This window comes from Varanus komodoensis, unplaced genomic scaffold (assembly GCF_004798865.1).
Source record: "Varanus komodoensis strain SLA01 unplaced genomic scaffold, ASM479886v1 scaffold31, whole genome shotgun sequence".
Classification (NCBI taxonomy): Eukaryota; Metazoa; Chordata; class Lepidosauria; order Squamata; family Varanidae; genus Varanus; species Varanus komodoensis.
In genome coordinates, this window is record NW_025335780.1 from 5,313,825 (window position 1) to 5,322,085 (window position 8,261).

The following is an 8,261-nucleotide window of genomic DNA, read 5'->3' on the forward strand; positions in this document are numbered from 1 at the left end:
AGCACCTCTCGCAATGTGATGGCTGAAAACAATATTTTTGAGAAGTCATAACAATCCACTGTATTGCTGTAGCTTCCTATGAAGCTGTTAATAATCGGGCTCCATGCTGTACAATTCCAAGACCTGTAAATGCTAATTGAAAATGTTTCCTGTCAAAGTGTAATATGATACCATCCAATTAGGGGCCAGGGACAAAAGTGGCATTTCATTATGCCTCATTTAGGGGTACTGAATTTTCTTCATGTACATCACTAGCCGGCAAAATACAAAGCACACCATTTTTTGAGGAGAACCATTTAAAGCTCATTTTCCAAAGCAGTAGCTTCATTTATGATCAAAAACCAAGCAGTTCTCTTGGTCAATTAGAGCAAAATCAAAAGGGAGCAATAACATAGGAAGTTTATTGGGTTCTGAAATTATTAAGAAAATGCTCTGCAAGTCTGTTATACAACACCTCTCTTTGAGTTGGATTATTTGGGTGGAGCGGGGAGTTGCGTGGAATCAGGCATGGTGTTAGGCCTTGTCTACAGATAATTTTGGTCTCAGGGAAGCAGGAGATGAAAACACACATTCTGGCCCAGAATACAGGTTTATGCAAAAGTTCTGATAGTACAGAAGCATGCTGGGGTGCATAATAGATGAAGAGCCTTCCTTTTTAAAGTCAAAACAGAGCACTGAACATATCTACGTATTTTGCCCTTACAGATCCCTTGTAAGCAGGAATGTAGGAAAAAATTGCAAATCGATCTTTGCAAATCATTTTATTTATTTATAATTTTTATAGACTGTTTTATAGTAAATGCTCTCAGAATGATTTTTGGCATAAAAAACAGTAATAACAGTAACAATAATAACCATAATAAGTATAATAGATTCAAAGGTAAAAGTCATGATTAACAGGAAAATAAAACAGTAATATACCAACACAGAATACTGATCCTCTGCAGCCATTCAATCAAATCTGAATAAAAAACAATTTAAAATAAAATCCTCTGCTCAACAATTAAAATGATGGGAAAATTTAAAAAGCTTTAACCTGGTGCCAAAAGCTATGTGGTGTCAGCTTCAGGAATAGCTCCCTAGGAAGTTAATTCCATAAATGAAAGTGAAGATTTCCATGAAATCATGTGAAATTGAAGAGGAAAGCAGGGTCTTCTAAAAGACTTGAAAAGACATGCATATTTCCACATTCAGTTTGTTCCCAAAAATGTGCATTGCCCCCTTATTCTGTGGGAAAAAGTGCCCAGTTTTGGTTCCCCTTAAAAATGTTTTTTTTTTTTCAAATTCAAAAGCTGCATTTTCTTCATTTGAGCATGAACATGGGAAATAAAATAAGATGAACCTCCAATTCATTTTCAGAGAAGCCCCATGATTGGAAAAGTTAGTGGTTTGCCTATCCCTACCAGTAAAGCTCACAAGACTGTAGCAGGCCTGAAACCAACAACGCTCATATGGTTGTCTCCCTGCTGCAACAAATGCCAGCAAATCGGTGACCAGCACAAATCTCCAGAGACCTTGCTAGGTCCAAATGCTTCACTTAGAGGAGTCCTTCCACAAGGTAAGTGAGATGCTTTGGTTGAGGTCGCACTGGCCATCACTCTGGTTGACCTGGCTGCTCCCCTTACTTTTATGTTTGAATAAAAACAACTGTTTTTATTCAGTTGTGGGGCTGATGTAACTAAAATGGAAAGAATCAGCCCTGTAACTTCTGCAGTTGCTTATGGATCCACCTACATTCTCCTGCCTATAATTTGAACCTAGATTACTTCTCCCTCATATCTTCTTTTGAAAGAAATGTGTTCTACCATGACTCGTATGTCCAATGAAAAATGTTAAAGGTGAAGAACCATGCAAAAATATTGAGTTATTATACAAACCCACAATTATTGTTGCTTTTTCAGCTGTGGCATCTGTGTCTTATCTCTGCAACCTGTTCTCTCTCAAGAATGCTTTCACCAACTGATTTCATTAATAATGAAGTCTCCTGTTAGACCCCAATGTCACCTGGAAAGGAGAATTTCTGAAAAGTGAATTGAGCAGCTGCTGCCTAGCAGGAAGGGAAAGCAGCAACTGGGCACTTAGCAACTGTACATTTCTATAAATGCAGGCACTGAAGAGAGTCTGACAGGAATAGCCAGATGGGGAAGGCTCCTTGCATGCCATCTGTAAAACAAAAACAACACCCACAGAAGTAGTATTTTTCAGCATTGTTTTTAAAAAGATGGCACTATATATTTCCTTGGGAGTTACTATTGCTCAAGCAAAGCAATGATATGGTTCCCAGGAAAGCATTGCAGGGACTTTAGGGCTTAGTATATTTTACCTTCCAAGCCTGTGGATACTGCTTTGACCTTGGGAAGAAAAGTCCAAATGCCATTTCCCAAGCCCCTCAGCATCTTGGTAAGCATCTTCTGTTCCAAGAGTGGCTTTGCTCTTCTAGAGGGCTCCAGGGAAAGTATGATGGAATGTACCATTAGAGAGGGGGTGTGGAGAGGGACCAATGACCCACAAGATGTGAAGGTTTCCCAAACCCTGGTGGATACCCTAACCGAGCCTTTCCCCTGGCATGTAGCTTTCAAAGCTCCAGCTATTTGGGACATTGCATAAAGGAGGATGAGAACATGAAAATCAGTCCCATCATGTCCCCCCCCCCCACACCACACACCCCATTGGAAGCAGTTTAGTGGGGTATAGGTTTCTCAAAAGGCTTTAAGATAAGAAACTGCTCTCAAGTGAGCACAAATCCAAGAGGATTGTGTCCAGGAGAATGCATTTTCTTAGCCAATGTCAAGATATATGAACAATCTGCAAAACAGTCTCCTTGTGAAGGTTTTTTAAGATTGGACTGTCTAACCACAACTTTCCTCACAATTAATATAGGAGTTTAAATCTCTAATGTCAAATGCCTTTGACCAGGCTGGAAGAGAGTTGAGAAAGGGTTTAAAGCAGGCTACTTTCCAGGCAAAACTTTCTGGACCAGCCTGCTGCAGCAGCGATGAAAATTCACCCACTTTTCAGCTGATCGTCATGGATCAGCTGATGACAGGGACTGGGAAGGGTGCTTGTGTCCATGGATATGAGTATCTACCCAAGCCTCTATATGTGTATAACTGTTGTGTACCTGTGTATTGCAATATAGTGTGTCTTTGTGGGAAGAAAGTGGAGTTGCCTACTTTGATCCTACTGATGGCTGATATGTGTCCTCCCCAAACAACCCTTCCTGGCCTGCATGTGACTTTTGGGTCAATATAGGTTGCAGCCCTATTCTGCAGTCCTGCTCTAAGCAAAGTAGGGTTCCCTCTTCCTTTTGCACACTGAGGTTAGTATGCTACCTGCCAGGGTACTTAAATAGAGGCAGCATAAAACATGTTGAACTCTACCATTGACTGTTCCACATAGTAGGGTTGAGAGAACCCATGACATTGTGATCACTACAACTCTCCAAATATTGTCTCACTTTTCAACTCATGCCTGATTCCTTTTTGCACTTGTGAATACTGGAAGATTTGAACGAACTAAATAGCAGTTGAACTAGAGAGAGACATCAAATTTCCCAAAATTGTGCCAATCTCCCCCATAGTATAAAAGCGGGATAATTCGGTCTTTTGAGGAAATTGCACAAATTAGAAATGTGGATGAGTTGAAATGCAAAGCAAGAGCAAGATAAACAGAAATGCTTGTTGGACAATCTGTGGTTATTTTCACTGTGCTTGTATCTGGGGCTTCCAACAGGGCATGCTTGCATGTGTTTCTGGAAAATGAATTTCTCATGTATCCCTAGCTGAATGCAACCAATGTTGCTTTCTATTTGAATCATTTACCTTCCAGTTTGTTTGTTTGTTTGTTTGTTTGTTTACCCTTCCTTGAAATCCTGGAGTATACAAGTTGTCCCTAAGGCTTATTTTACTACTGATTATGTAGCACAAACAGTATTGTGAAAGGAAAAGTAGAAACTTGGCAGGTCTCAGAAGGTGCTGAGATATATCGAAGAGTAAAATGTGGGCATGAGACAGGCACATGCAAAAGTGACAGGTTGCAAGGACTCCAATAGAATATTATTTTACAGTAGCTAGTTTTACAGCAAACATGGGGAAAAAGGAATACATGCTTATTGGACAGGTGTGGGTAAGCCATATTTTGTTCAAGACACGATGGCCCTCACAGGTCACCCTTTAGTTGGGCTGTGAAAGGAAAAGAGCAAACAATGTAACACAGGGCCTAAAGAGTCAGCAGATGTTCTGCAGTTCCCTGATGAAGGATAGATATAATAAATACTTTCTTTTCTTTTACATTTATCTACAGTTAGTGTTCCATTTGTGGCATTCCATCTTGTTGGATTCTACTACTCAGTTCCCATCTTGAGGGGAACAATACTTAGCTCCGAGGAAGCATAATCATTTTTAGTGATTTGGCTTCTTCCTCAGGGAATGACTAAAGCCTCAAGTTGGGGGTGTTGAACCTACAGGGATCCATGAGGGTCTACCCTTAGTAACCACCCAGAACCTTCAAGTGTCATCCCCCTCTCCTGGATCTCACATATGACCATTTGTGGACCTCAAGGCATGGTTCTTGATCCACAAAGCTGTTACCTGTGTCTTCGAGTCCTGGCCTCAGGAACATAACCCCATGGAATGGAATAATTCAGGACTGCCTATGCCTCTGTGCCAGAATTCTGGATATTTACATGGGATCAGTTTACTAGATACTTGGCATTGGATGGACTTGTCAAATCATTTAAACTGCTTGTGGCATTTTGTTAACTGGCAATTAGGCCTCAGCCTAGAGCTATTTGCAAACACTGCAATGCGGGCCAAGTGGATATGAAATGCATCCAGGATCACTTGAAATTCACCACTCAATATGCCATGAATTGACTGGATTACTAAACTTGCTGATTTTATACTGTATGGTCAACTTTAGATGTAGCAAAACAATCAAATTTACATACATCTATATGATCAAGTCATTTCCTATTCTCTCCTGACAGTTCCAGTTGGCTACAATTTTGATTTATACAGATGTTCTTTACCAGGATCACAAATGTAAAAAGCTGCAGCTAAATAGATGTTGAGGAGGAACAGAGGAAAAGGAGGAGGAGGAGGAGGAGATAGAACAGAACTGATCTCAGAAGAAGGTGTATATGCAGGGAAAAAAAAATTTCCTCTGGAAAGAAATGGCAGTAACTAAGACACCCTAGTGTAAAGATGGATTGCCATACTCAAGTTTCTTCTGCAGTGAGAATTACTGTATGACTGTTACACACCAGCTGCTCCAACATGAAATTCTCAGTGTTTGTGGAAATATTTTTACTAACCTTGAAATGACTACATGTTTTAACAGGGCATGTCCTGCCAATTCACTAATTTCCGACTAAGTGCAAATTTGGGGGGCAAAAATCCTTTACATACATTAAACAGCAATACTCCTCCATTATTTCCACCCAGGAAAAGTTCTAATGGTGCCAGGAAATAACTCACTTGTTTTCATGAGAACCTTGAGGCAGAGTGTAAACTTCAGAACTTCCTTGGTCTAAGTTCAGGGGCAGAAACATGCAATTAGCTGAGGTCCTCTATAAATGCACTGAAGCTTCTGGGCCTAGAAAAGCCATCCCTTACATCCCTAAAGGCTTTTGATGCAGCAAGTGTTATCCTCCTGTGTACATGGAAAACCCATATCTGAAAAGGCATGACTTTGTGGGGCCTTCTGTGTTCCCAGAAGAGGCTTTTGACATGGCCTTGCACTGACTCATTCATGGAATTCTACATTGGGGAGCATCCACCTGTATTCCTCCCATGTTTTCTGACACTTCTTCCATCTTTCTCTTACCATGGACTATCTGTTAAGAGGAACCATGTGGACAAGACATCGCCTGATGACTAACATTATGGCATCTCTAACAGGAAGCCTTCCTGACGCAGATCACAACTGATTGCTTAGCCATCATGGCATCACCGTGCAACTTATTAGGCAGAAGCTACCATGGTATGAAGTGATATTTATTTCTTTATTTATTGTATTTATAAAACAGAATAAATAGCACTAAAAACAGTAAAAACAGAATGCATGGGACTTGGAAACGACTTATAACTTATGATACAATAGTAGTTTGAACGTCAGTAAAAACCATATTAAAATCTATCTTTGGTGTTCAGGTGGAATCGCATAACTATTTATTATACATTTTATAAATGCCCACCTCAAAAGATACCAGAATCACATACAATAACTTAAATCAAATATAAAATGTTACAGTAAGAAGAATTTGGGGGGGGGGGGATAGCTCCATTAGGGTTTAAAGCTAATAAGATCAAAGTATTATACTCTCTGATTCACATTTTTAACAAATCTATTTCAGCATGCTTTTGTGCAATGTTTTGTGAAAACTGCAGAATATGACATCACAAGCAAACTCCATTTCTATGCTGTCTGCATTACACAAGAGACTCGTAAATTGTTACACTTTATGGCACTCTGGATTTTTTAACATTTCCTTTAGCACCTGCCCATTCAAATGCTTTAAAATGTGTCTTCCAGGCCAATTCAGCCCAAATATTAATAGCTGCATTTTAGCCTTTCTTTGCTCTTGACCTACAAATCAGAAGAGAGGATACGATAGCACTCAAGCAGAAAGGCAAGGGTTTTCCCCTGCTAAACAGGTTGCTTTGAGAATATTGAACATTTATTGAGAAAGTAAAAGGAGAAAGGTGTATTTCTAATTAGAAAGGGTGTGTTAATCTTATATGGAAAGGGATTAAATAATCTGCTAACAGACTGAAGAGTTGCTTTAAGCTACAGATGGTTAATTTGGTCCTGAAATGATTGAAGAGTTTGGGGGTAAAACCTATTAGAATCTCCCCAGAGATCCCAGACTTCTACTTAAGAAGACTCCAAGCTTATTCCAGACCACACACAAACCTTCAGGAAGATCCCAAATTTTTGATTTGCTTTTTATGACGCCTCTGAATTGAAGACTGTAAAAACCAATTCTTTGCATGGAAAAGCACAGCATGGCTTTGTTACGCTTTGAACTTTCTCTCTGCAAGGCGCAGCAGGAACAATGACTGATTTTGTGTAAGGCTTCGCAACAGCTGAGGAGCAGTGCAGAATTGTTTGACACATGTGCAGAGACCAACTCAGAGAAGAACCCTTGGCTGATAATGTCAGGTAATGAAAATATACTTACCTGACTCTGATTGGTTTAGAAGTCATAACATTGGTACAAACAGTGGTTGGGAAGGGGGCGTAAGTGACTAAAGGTGACTGAAGATAAGCATGAGTTCAAGGCAGATGCGCCAGGGAAGAGCATGTCAATCAAGCTAATGCATCCAGGTGGTAGATGCTAAGAAATGTTCTGAAGAAGTTTCAGATTAATCTTGTAAAGATTATGCTGTAGGGATCCCTAAACATGTGAGCATGAGATGTGAGGGTGTTGGGGAGCAGATGGGTACCTCATTCGGGTTGGTGACTCTCACACAGATCTACTGGTTGGTGAGTTGTTGGTCTCCAGATTGTCCATTGTGGCCTCCAGATTGTCCAGAGCAAGAGAATAAAAGCTTAGCAGTGAGAGCCCTTCCTCTCTCTCGCTCCAGCATGCCTTCACTTCACATCTTTGCATTGGAGAGTGGAGTGGAGAGCAGTTGGAGCAACCACCAGACGGACTTCACAGGAGATACGCCTTTCAGAGCATTTTCTATTTGAAAGGTTCTCCAGTTGAAGGCTAGTTTGATCATTTCCCAACGCATCTAGAGGGAACTAGGTTGGGGAAAGCTGATGCAGTTCACCACCTTTGCAAGCCACATACCTAGTAAAGTAAAATGTTCTGTTAAGTTACTGGCATGTTTGATGTACACGAAGACAGATGTGTTAGAAAATGTGCAAGCACGGGACTGGAGGCTCCCTATGCAAGTTGCTTATTGGGTCACTAATTATCTTCTTCCCATTCCTACCCATTTTGACAAGATATTTCTAGAAGCAGGAGCCTCTTCCCCCTTCGGTGCTGCTTTCAGTGCAGCTTAACCAAGCAAGATTATAGGAGACCAGCCTTCTTTAATCATCAGAGCATTGATAAAATAGGAGGTGATTCTTTGGCTCACAAGACATGACACCCAAATTAGGATCCATATATCATGTCATCTACATTCAAGTACATCCAATACATGTCAAAGAGACTTATCCAAGGCTTTAGCCATCTGAAACTCCACATGTCCTCAAGCTTATCTTACAAAGCAAGTGTCAGTGTTATTGGCAGGACCTGAATTGAA